Here is an 11,421-nt window from a genome sequence, read left to right as displayed (position 1 = left end):
AAAGGCTTGATTGCAGTTCAGGAAGGGGGCCAACACTTTTTCACGCTACTTTAGATGGATATGGCAAAAGGGATCAACAAGTATCAGACAGTGAAAAGTCAGATGTTAACTTGTCATCTGCTATATTTACTTTCATAGATAGATGAACTGTGATAAATCAAGCTTTAGAGGATTTTGATTCATACCTGCCTTGTCCTGGTTGGTGAATGTGATTTCACTGTTTTGGTGAGATGTTGCCACAATAACAAGGTGTGAAACCATCATTCATGGATGTCTCTAAAGTTTAGAACATACTTCAGCTTTTCAGAATGCCGCGTCAAAAGCCCATTGGAAAGAAGCAAAAAAATGTCGCATTGTGTTTTCCCCGCATTTTTATATGTGAAATGTGAACCGCCCCTCAGGGCAACAGAGCTTGATGCACACCTGTAGAAGATTTCTCAACCAATCAGAATGAAGTATTCGACAGCCCTGCGCTATAAGCGTATAAGTCATTGTCATTCTTTGCATTGTGTGTCAAACTTGTTGTAAATTCCAACCTATTTTGTTTTTACTGTCTGATGTTAATGAATGACATCTGCAATTCATCACATAATGATTGATTGATGGAGGAGAAATATTCAGGCTCTAGTCTCTCTGGAGGCGTGGGTTCGAATCCCACTGTTGACACATACACTTTATAATTTTTACAAGTTCTAAAACATTTTAAAAACTGTATCAATTCACACCTCATTTTTTATTTAACTATTTGACAAGTGCAGTCTTTTACAAATATTTGACAAAATTCGCAGTTGTTTTTAAATTTCTTTTTGCCTGTAATTACTCGTACAGTGGCTCTTTCGAAAAGGCACCGCTGGGATTTGAACCCAGGATCTCCTGTTTACTAGACAGGCGCTTTAACCATCTAAGCCACGGCACCTGACAGGGAAATGTTTTGAAGATTACTTTTAAAATAACACGCAGAAACAATAGCAATGGCACTCCTTATACTAGGGCAGTCCCTTTTTATTAATATGAGTAGGCCAAAAGTTGAAACTCTGCATGTTTTGTAAACTTTGAAACCCTGCAAAAGTAGATTTCGACGAAGATGGGATTCGAACCCACGCGTGCAGAGAACAATGGATTGCGATGACTCATCCAAGAGGTCACAAAAGACCCCACAACAACATCCAAAGAATAGCAGGCCTCACTTGCCTCAGTTAAGGTCAGTGTTCATGACTCTACCATAAGAAAAACACTGGGCAAAAATGGCCTGCATGGCAGAGTTTCAAGACGAAAACCGTTGCTGAGCAAAAAGAACATAAAGGCACGTATCACTTTTGCCAGAAAACATCTTGATGATCCCCAAGACTTTTGGGAAAATACTGACGATACAAAAGTAGAACTTTTTGGAAGGTGTGTTTCTTAAAATTAAACCTCATTTCAGAAAAAGAACATCATACTGACAGTAAAATATGTTGGTAATGGTAGTGTGATGGACTGGGGCTGCTTTGCTGGTTCAGGACCTGGAAGACTTGCTGTGATAAATAGAATCATGAATTCTGCTGTCTACCAAAAACTCCTGAAGGACAATGTCCGGTCATCTGTTTTGACCTTAAGCAGAAGCAAACTTGGGTTCTGCAGCAGGACAATGATCCAAAACACACCAACAAGTCCACCTCTGAATGGATGAAGAAAAACAAAATGAAGACTTTGAAGTGGCCTAGTCAATGTCCTGAACTCAATCCTATTAAGATGCTGTGGCATGACCTTAAAAAGGCGGTCCATGCTCGAAAACCCTCCAATGTGACTGAATTACAACAATTCTGCAAAGATGAGTGGGTCAAAATTCCTTCACAGCGCTGTAACAGATTAACTGCAAGTTATCGCAAATGCTTGATTGCAGTTCAGGAAGGGGGCCAACTGTTGCCACATATACTTTATAATTTTTACAAACTCTAAAACATTTTAAAAGCTGTATCAATTCACACCTCATTTTTTTATTTAACGATTTGACAAATGCAGTCTTTTATAAATATTGACAAAATTCCCAGTTGTTTTTTTGCCTGTAATTACTCGTACAGTGGCTCTTTCGAAAAGGCACCGCTGGGATTCGAACCCAGGATCTCCTGTTTACTAGACAGGCACTTTAACCATCTAAGCCACGGCACCTGCAAACAAATATTTAAAGATTACTATTTAAAACAACACTCAGAAACAATGGCATTGGCACTCCTTATACTAGGGCAGTCCCTTTTTAGTCATATGAGTAGGCCAAAATTGAAGCTGTGCATGTTACGTAAACTTCGAAACCATACAAAAGCAGATTTCAACGAGGATGGGATTCGAACCCACGCGTGCAGAGCACAATGGATTGTGACGACTCATCCAAGAGGTCACAAAAGACCCCACAACAACATCCAGAGAATTGTAGGCCTCACTTGCCTCAGTTAAGGTCAGTGTTCATGACTCTACCATAAGAAAAACACTGGGCAAAAATGGCCTGCATGGCAGAGTTTCAAAACGAAAACCGCTGCTGAGCAAAAGAACATAAAGGCTTGTATCAGTTTTGCCCGAAAACATCTTGATGATCCCCAAGACTTTTGGGGAAATACTGACGATACAAAAGTAGAACTTTTTGGAAGGTGTGTTTCTTAAAAGTAACACCTCATTTTAGAAAAAGAACATCATACTGACAGTAAAATATGTTGGTGGTGGTAGTGTGATGGTCTGGGGCTGGTTTGCTGCTTCAGGGCCTGGAAGACTTGCTGTGATAAATGGAATCATGTATTCTGCTGTCTACCAAAAAATCCTGAAGGACAATGTCCGGTCATCTGTTCGTGACCTCAAGCAGAAGCAAACTTGGGTTCTGCAGCAGGACAATGATCCAAAACACACCAGCAAGTCCATCTCTGAATGGCTGAAGAAAAACAAAATGAAGATTTTGGAGTGGTCTAGTCAAAGTTCTGACCTCAATCCTATTAAGATGCTGTCGCAGTTCCTTTAAAAAGGTGTTCCATGCTCGAAAACCCTCCAATGGGGCTGAATTACAACAATTCTTCAAAGATGAGTGGGCCAGAAAGTTATCGCAAAGGCTTGATTGCAGTTCAGGAAGGGGGCCAACACTTTCTCACGCTACTGTAGATGGATATGGCAAAAGGGATCAACAAGTATCAGACAGTGAAAAGTCAGATGTTAACTTGTCATCTGCTATATTTACTTTTATAGATAGATGAACTGTGATAAATCAAGCTTTAGAGGATTTAGATTCATACCTGCCTTGTCCTGGTTGGTGAATGTGATTTCACTGCTTTGGTGAGATGTTGCCACAATAACAGGGTGTGAAACCATCATTCATGGATGTCTCTAAAGTTTAGAACATACTTCAGCTTTTCAGAATGCCGCGTCAAATGCCTGTTGGAAAGAAGGAGAAAAATGTCGCATTGTGTTTTCCCTGCATTTTTATATGTGAAATGTGAACCACCCCTCAGGGCAACAGAGCTTGATGCACACCTGTAGAAGATTTCTCAACCAATCAGAATGAAGTATTCGACAGCCCTGTGCTATAAGCGTATAAGTCATTGTCATTCTTTGCATTTTGTGTCAAACTTGTTGTATATTCCACCCTATTGTGTTTTTACTGTCTGATGTTAATGAATGACATCTGCAATTCATCACATAATGATTGATTGATGGAGGAGAAATATTCAGGCTCTAGTCTCTCTGGAGGCGTGGGTTCGAATCCCACTGTTGCCACATACACTTTATAATTTTTACAAGTTCTAAAAACTTTTAAAAACTGTATCAATTCACACCTCATTTTTTATTTAACTATTTGACAAGTGGAGTCTTTTACAAATATTTGACAATATTCGCAGTTGTTCTTTAATTTTTTTTGCCTGTAATTACTCGTACAGTGGCTCTTTCGAAAAGGCACCGCTGGGATTCGAACCCAGGATCTCCTGTTTACTAGACAGGCGCTTTAACCATCTAAGCCACGGCACCTGCAGGCAAACATTTTGAAGATTACTATTAAAAACAACATGCAGAAACAATGGCACTCCTTATACTAGGGCAGTCCCTTTTTAGTCATATGAGTAGGCCAAAAATGAAACTGTGCATGTTACGTAAACTTCGAAACCCTGCAAAAGCAGATTTCGACGAGGATGGGATTCGAACCCACGCGTGCAGAGCACAATGGATTGCGATGACTCATCCAAGAGGTCACAAAAGACCCCACAACAACATCCAAAGAATAGCAGGCCTCACTTGCCTCAGTTAAAGGTCAGTGTTCATGACTCTACCATAAGAAAAAGACTGTGCAAAAATGGCCTGCATGGCAGAGTTCAAAGACGAAAACCACTGCTGAGCAAAAAGAACATAAAGGCACGTATCAGTTTTGCCCAAAAACATCTTGATGATCCCCAAGACTTTTGGGAAAATACTGACGATACAAAAGTAGAACTTTTTGGAAGGTGTGTTTCTTAAAATTAAACCTCATTTCAGAAAAAGAACATCATACTGACTAGGGCTGAAACGATTCATCGAGTTACTCGATTTACTCGATTCAAAAAATTCCTCGAGGCAAAAATTCTGCCTCGAAGCCTCGTTAAATTCCTATGACGCGCACTACACGCGCCAAGATCTGATTCACACGGACCGTTGTTCAATGTTCAGGAAGCACATCATAGCGCGTGGTACATTTTGAATTTAGTTGGCGCGATGGCGGAGCGAATATGTCCATAAACGGCAGAGAGAGACTGTCTAAAGTTTGGGATCATTACATTCAGCATCTGAACTGAAAACATCCACTGTTGTTTCACCAAGCGTCGATGAAACAAGGTAACATAGCTTCCGCTGATTTTAATCCCATACTGTATTTGTAGCGATGTCGTTATGCGGTTTGACTAGATATTATGTTTAGCTTTGATGTTTTTAAGGAGTAAACGTCACGTTCAATTGCAGGACAGTATAGATTAAAAAAGAACCCCTTGACACACACGCATGCACTTTACAGGTGTGTGTACCAAAAAACGGCACCACAGTGCAATCATATATGGGCAACTTGTAATCTGACATATTTTGTTCAATAATAATAATCTCTGTTTTATTGGAGTTTAGCATAAGGAAGTTATTCTCTCTCACGCGAGTCAGACCGATCGCGCAATGCATCACATATGCTTAAACTTATGTAGCCACGCAACAATAATTTCAGCATGCATTCACTGTATACAGCGGGAGGTGATGTTGTGATTTTTCGAACGGATTCTTAACCTAAAATGCACCGCAATGCAAGTGATGCAAACCAAATGCAGCGTTCTATTGAAAAGTAATGTATGTATTTCTGCAGTACCAAAATGCAATGAAGCAACTGAACGTCTGACTGGGGTGTCACTCTTCCTCGTGCACCGAACGCGTGCACACGCACAAACACAAGTGCACGTGCGCGCATACACACAGGTTGTTACCATAGCAAATAGGCTCACCCCAGAAATGAGATATTATATGTTAAAAGCCTAATGGTAAATGCTGCAGGTGTAGAAATGTACATAAACCAGATATTTACTTTGATGTCAGGGCTAGATTACAGCATGAAACCTGTTGTGCATATTAATAAATTAAAGTGTTTAATTGTTGGCACTGGCACTTATAAACACTAAATGGGTAAAAAATTGAAATAAATAGGCTTATTTCTTGGAGCCAAATACCTCTGTTTTTTTAGAAATAAAAGCCAAATGCTTGAACATTTTACAGCCAGGTCATTTTCGTTATGCATTATTTGTTTTGGTTGTTTAAAAACACACAAAAAAATTATCCGATTACTCGATTAATCGATCGATTCAGTGCTAGATTAATCGATTACAAAAAGAATCGATAGCTGCAGCCCTAATACTGACAGTAAAATATGTTGGTAATGGTAGTGTGATGGACTGGGGCTGCTTTGCTGGTTCAGGACCTGGAAGACTTGCGGTGATAAATAGAATCATGAATTCTGCTGTCTACCAAAAACTCCTGAAGGACAATGTCCGGTCATCTGTTTGTGACCTCAAGCAGAAGCAAACTTGGGTTCTGCAGCAGGACAATGATCCAAAACACACCATCGAGTCCACCTCTGGATGGCTGAAGAAAAACAAAATGAAGACTTTGAAGTGGCCTAGTCTATGTCCTGAACTCAATCCTATTAAGATGCTGTGGCATGACCTAAAAAAGGCGGTTCATGCTCGAAAACCCTCCAATGTGACTGAATTACAACAATTCTGCAAAGATGAGTGGGTTAAAATTCCTCCACAGCGCTGTAACAGATTAACTGCAAGTTATCGCAAATGCTTGATTGCAGTTCAGGAAGGGGGCCAACTGTTGCCACATATACTTTATAATTTTTACAAGTTCTAAAACATTTTAAAAGCTGTATCAATTCACACCTCATTTTTTTAATGATTTGACAAGTGCAGTCTTTTATGAATATTTGACAAAATTCAAAATTGTTTTTTTTTGCCTGTAATTACTCGTACAGTGGCTCTTTCGAAAAGGCACCGCTGGGATTTGAACCCAGGATCTCCTGTTTACTTGACAGGCACTTTAACCATCTAAGCCACGGCACCTGCAGGTAAACATTTAAAGATTACTATTAAAAACAACACTCAGAAACAATGGCATTGGCACTCCTTATACTAGGGCAGTCCCTTTTTAGTCATATGAGTAGGCCAAAAAAGGAAACTGTGCATGTTACGTACACTTCAAAACCCTACAAAAGCAGATTTCAACGAGGATGTGATTCGAACCCACACGTGCAGAGCACAATGGATTGTGACGACTCATCCAAGAGGTCACAAAAGACCCCACAACAACATCCAGAGAATTGCAGGCCTCACTTGCCTCAGTTAAGGTCGGTGTTCATTACTCCACTATAAGAAAAACTCTGGGCAAAAATGGCCTGCATGGCAAAGTTTCAAAAAGAAATCCGCTGCTGAGCAAAAAGAACATAATGGCTTGTATCAGTTTTGCCAGAAAACATCTTGATGATCCCCAAGACTTTTGGGAAAATACTGACGATACAAAAGTAGAACTTTTTGGAAGGTGTGTTTCTTAAAATTAAACCTCATTTCAGAAAAAGAACATCATACTGACAGTAAAATATGGTGGTGGTGGTAGTGTGATGGACTGGGGCTGCTTTGCTGGTTCAGGACCTGGAAGACTTGCTGTGATAAATAGAATCATGAATTCTGCTGTCTACCAAAAACTCCTGAAGGACAATGTCCGGTCATCTGTTTGTGACCTCTAGCTCAAGCGAACTTGGGTTCTGCAGCAGGACAATGATCCAAAACACACCAACAAGTCCACCTCTGAATGGCTGAAGAAAAACAAAATGAAGACTTTGAAGTGGCCTAGTCAATGTCCTAAACTCAATCCTATTAAGATGCTGTGGCATGACCTAAAAAAGGTGGTTCAAGCTCGAAAACCCTCCAATGTGACTGAATTACAACAATTCTGCAAAGATGAGTGGGTCAGGAACTGGGCCAACTGTTGCCACATATACTTTATAATTTTTACAAGTTCTAAAAAATTTTAAAAACTGTATCAATTCACACCTCATTTTTTTATTTAACTATTTGACAAGTGGAGTCTTTTACAAATATTTGACAATATTCGCAGTTGTTCTTTATATCTTTTTGCCTTTAATTACTCGTACAGTGGCTCTTTCGAAAAGGCACCGCTGGGATTCGAACCCAGGATCTCCTGTTTACTAGACAGGCGCTTTAACCATCTAAGCCACGGCACCTGCAGGCAAATATCTTGAAGATTACTATTAAAAACAACATGCAGAAACAATGGCAATGGCACTCCTTATACTAGGGCAGTCCCTTTTTAGTCATATGAGTATGCCAAAAATGAAACTGTGCATGTTACGTAAACTTCGAAACCCTGCAAAAGCAGATGTCGACGAGGATGGGATTCGAACCCACGCGTGCAGAGCACAATGGATTAGCAGTCCATCGCCTTAACCACTCGGCCACCTCGTCAACAGAACCTTGCCTTTGTTAAGTGTATGAAATAAATCAGTTAAAATAACTTAACTATTATTAGAAATTCAACTCTGTTTTACTAAATTTATAGAACAAATCCAACTTCAAAATACTCAATGAAGAGCTAAACAAACACTCACTTCTATCAAATCACTACAGAATTGACTTTTCTTTAAACAGGCTTTAAAACAAGGTTGGTTCAGATAGGATTCATTAAGGAGTTGCCACCCAAAATGAACACAGAGAATAATCATGTCTTCATATGAATCCAATCATCATGTTCTGAAACCTTATTTCTAAGATAACAGGTAAGGATGTACCTCACTGATGTAATATTGAAGGGGCCTCAAAACGGTTTTATAAAAAATGCAAGCATTTTCAACAACGGTTGTGTTTTTTATATGTTTTTTTTCTTTTATATTTACAACGTAAGACACCACAAGTAATGTACATATCGATCCATTAACTGAAAAGCACAAATAAAAACGTTTTTTTTTGGACTAAATATCTCATATTCTTTTCAGTTTTGTTAACGTTTCCCACATTAGCATACTACTTGTTTCTGCAATCCCATTGGTGGATTTGGACACCACCTTTTTTGTACTTGTAGGCTACACAGCTGTAAAATATAACCATACCTTCAGAGATTAATAGATTTTTAAATCTGATTATTAAGTAAATTGTATTAAATTTAAAAAGTTACAAACTTCTTGATGTAAATAATGAAAGCTTATGTGTTAAATTAATTGGAGATTTATTGGTATTTACTGGCTTAGCGTGTATTAACCATAAGGTACTTTGAAACAAGTAAATTATATAAAAGAATGTGTAATGTGTGGATTATTATTTACATTGGCCACTATGTGTCATGAACATGTAACATTTTACTTTTCTAAAACTTTGTAAGAAACTTTAGACGATGTGAAAATATATAAATATAGCTAAATATAAATTGTTAACTCCAGCCAGCCATTTTTTTTAAAAAGTTGCCCGGCAGCATTTGTTGTGATTTTGACAAAAGTTTCACAAAATGCCTTTCAGGAAAATTTTCTTCTAAAAATATATAAACATACAAATATATCAAATGAAAGAACAAACACTCTGCTTTCAAACAAACAATAAACAAACAAAATGGGGAAAAAACTTTCATCCTATTAATATTTTTCTTTAAAAATAATTTTTTAGCACAAAGCTGAATTAATTGCATTTTTGTGAAGGAATTTTGTTAAAGATCAGATTAACAATGATTATCAAAACATACACAGAGTTAAAAATTAATAAATAACATTTTTGCTTCCGTTTTTTTATCAATTGGGTAAGTGCAGATTAACATTAAAGGGACACTTCACCCATTTGCATTAAGCTTTGTATAGTTAGAAATTCAGTCATGTTTTTGAATGGTCATGCATCATTCCCTCTGTCTCCCCTGAGACAGGAGAAATATGGATTTCAGTGTTGCACTTCCTTCTTTCAATGATGTAAAAATCATCATTTTGCATCATTGAAAGAAGGAAGTCCTATATCTTTGTAGAGGGGGTGAGACTACAAACACCACTTTTCTCGGTCAAATAGGCACCAAATTCAAAATTTATGTTACATTTCGACTACAAATATAATCCACTTTTAATAAAGATTAATTTGTCCACGGGTGAAATGCTCCTTTAAACCTTATCAGGAACAGGAACACATATATAGGTCTAGTTTTTTATGCAAGTTTGTATCTTAATTGACGAGTTAACTCGTCAATGGCAGGGAAAGAGTTAAATACATTTTATAAGTTTAACTTTTTTCAGGTCTGTGAAAACCAACAACCAATAGGTAGCATGGCCGTGCGGTCTAAGGCGCTATTAAAACTTGTGGTCTCAGACTTTCCTTCAAGCAAGCCTACGATGGCCTTTCATTGGCATAGCCTTATGGCCCCATGCAGGTTTACTCACTGGCGAAACGTTGGCCTCTTAGCCAGTAGCGCCTCACTGCAGAACACTACATCCAGGGGGCGGGGTTGGATTCAGATCCAGGGGCGGAGCTGGATCCAGATCCAGAGATTCCATTGGTCGGCAGTTTTACGACAAGACACGTCATACACGTGTTGCTGCGTTACCATTTCCGCATTAAGTCGTAACTAAATTAAGTTATTAAATTAAGTTAAATTAAGTCTTTTGACATAAAAACGAACTTTAAAAAAATAAAAGTAGTGCCTTTAGGGTGAAATGTAAGTTTTTTGCTATAATGTTTTGGAGTAAAACATTTCGGGTAAGCCTACTACGAGTAATCTTACCACATGCAGTTTAAGAACTATGAATGAATACAGTATAAATATGCATAATTATTAAAATATATAAGTTATGGCATGTTATTTATAAATTAATAAATTGAATGTTTATCTTGTATGTGTTATGATTTCGGTCTTATTGGCTGCTTTGTCTTTGTTTCACTATGTGTTGTGTTTTTGTTTTGACAGCTCCACACGTGCGCGTCTTCCACCTGGTGATCTCATTACCTCTGACTTCTCTCACCTGCGACCCGCACCTGATTCTCATTATTGTCCAATCCGGTTTGATTTAAATTCCCCTCGTTTCCTTTGTTCTTTGCAAGTTCGTCTTTGTATGTGCCTGCCCGCTAGCTAGTCTAGTTCAAGTCTTGTCGAGTCTGTTATCTGTTTCTCGTATTTAATTACTCACCGAGCTCTCTGCTGCCTTGCCTCTTAGATTTCCCAGTCCTGCCATCAGTCTTTCCCGATTGAAGTGTCTACAATCATCCAGCTAAGGACTCTTAGTCTGTGGTTTCTCCGAGCGCTGCTATACATCTTGCGCTGTCCAGCCGCAGTGCGCTTTCGGGCGCGTAATTCTGCGCTTTTCTCGGACCGCTGCAGTGCGCTGTCCAGCACGGACTCTGCTGAAGATCTGACCGCCTCTCTCTCTCTCTCCCACCAGGATTCCTTCTCTGTGCCCTGCGAGGATTTCAGCAAGTTTATCTCAAGTGGATGTCCTTCAGTGTTTCCCACTTTGTGACTTTTGCATTTACACATACACACACACACTATTACATGAAGACATTGTTTGTTTGTTTATTTTCTACACATACCCACTGATACTGTGCTACATTAAAAAACCCTCTGCTCTGGGATTTCTGAGTTGTGTCGTTCGTAACAGGACGAACTTGCCACTATGGATCCCGCGGAGGTTGATGCCCTCCGGGCGGCGCTCGCCCAGCAGGGTTCATGGCTAGTACAACACTCGACTCGCCTCACCACCACTTCTCAAGAGGTTGAGGGTTTATCTGCCCGTTTGAATGACCTTTCCGCTCGGCTTGATCAGGTCAGTCATCATGCCACCCAGCCCAGTCAGCCGTCGCAGACGGAACCTCACGTTACCCCCCCACCTCCATATAATGGCGATCCCGCCTCCTGCCGGGCTTTCCT

The 11,421-nt window shown here is 39.3% G+C and overlaps 5 non-coding genes across 5 annotated transcripts; all 5 read right to left on the bottom strand.

Annotated features, from left to right (window-relative positions):
* Nucleotides 1-842: 842 nt before the first annotated feature.
* trnat-agu (transfer RNA threonine (anticodon AGU)) lies at nucleotides 843-916 on the bottom strand. Its single transcript has one exon. It is a non-coding gene; the product is annotated as a tRNA-Thr (tRNA).
* A 2,991-nt stretch (nucleotides 917-3,907) lies between these two features.
* trnat-agu (transfer RNA threonine (anticodon AGU)) lies at nucleotides 3,908-3,981 on the bottom strand. The gene has a single exon. It is a non-coding gene; the product is annotated as a tRNA-Thr (tRNA).
* A 3,701-nt stretch (nucleotides 3,982-7,682) lies between these two features.
* trnat-agu (transfer RNA threonine (anticodon AGU)) lies at nucleotides 7,683-7,756 on the bottom strand. The gene has a single exon. It is a non-coding gene; the product is annotated as a tRNA-Thr (tRNA).
* Nucleotides 7,757-7,915: 159 nt separating this feature from the next.
* On the bottom strand, nucleotides 7,916-7,997 carry trnas-gcu (transfer RNA serine (anticodon GCU)). Its single transcript has one exon. It is a non-coding gene; the product is annotated as a tRNA-Ser (tRNA).
* Nucleotides 7,998-8,198: 201 nt separating this feature from the next.
* LOC129412707 (U8 small nucleolar RNA) lies at nucleotides 8,199-8,331 on the bottom strand. Its single transcript, XR_008633810.2, has one exon. It is a non-coding gene; the product is annotated as a U8 small nucleolar RNA (small nucleolar RNA).
* Between the last annotated feature and the right edge of the window lie 3,090 nt (nucleotides 8,332-11,421).

This window comes from Misgurnus anguillicaudatus, chromosome 20 (genome assembly GCF_027580225.2).
Source record: "Misgurnus anguillicaudatus chromosome 20, ASM2758022v2, whole genome shotgun sequence".
NCBI lineage: Eukaryota > Metazoa > Chordata > Actinopteri > Cypriniformes > Cobitidae > Misgurnus > Misgurnus anguillicaudatus.
Note: the sequence above shows the minus strand (reverse complement) of the source record. Positions and strands in the feature narration are given on the sequence as shown.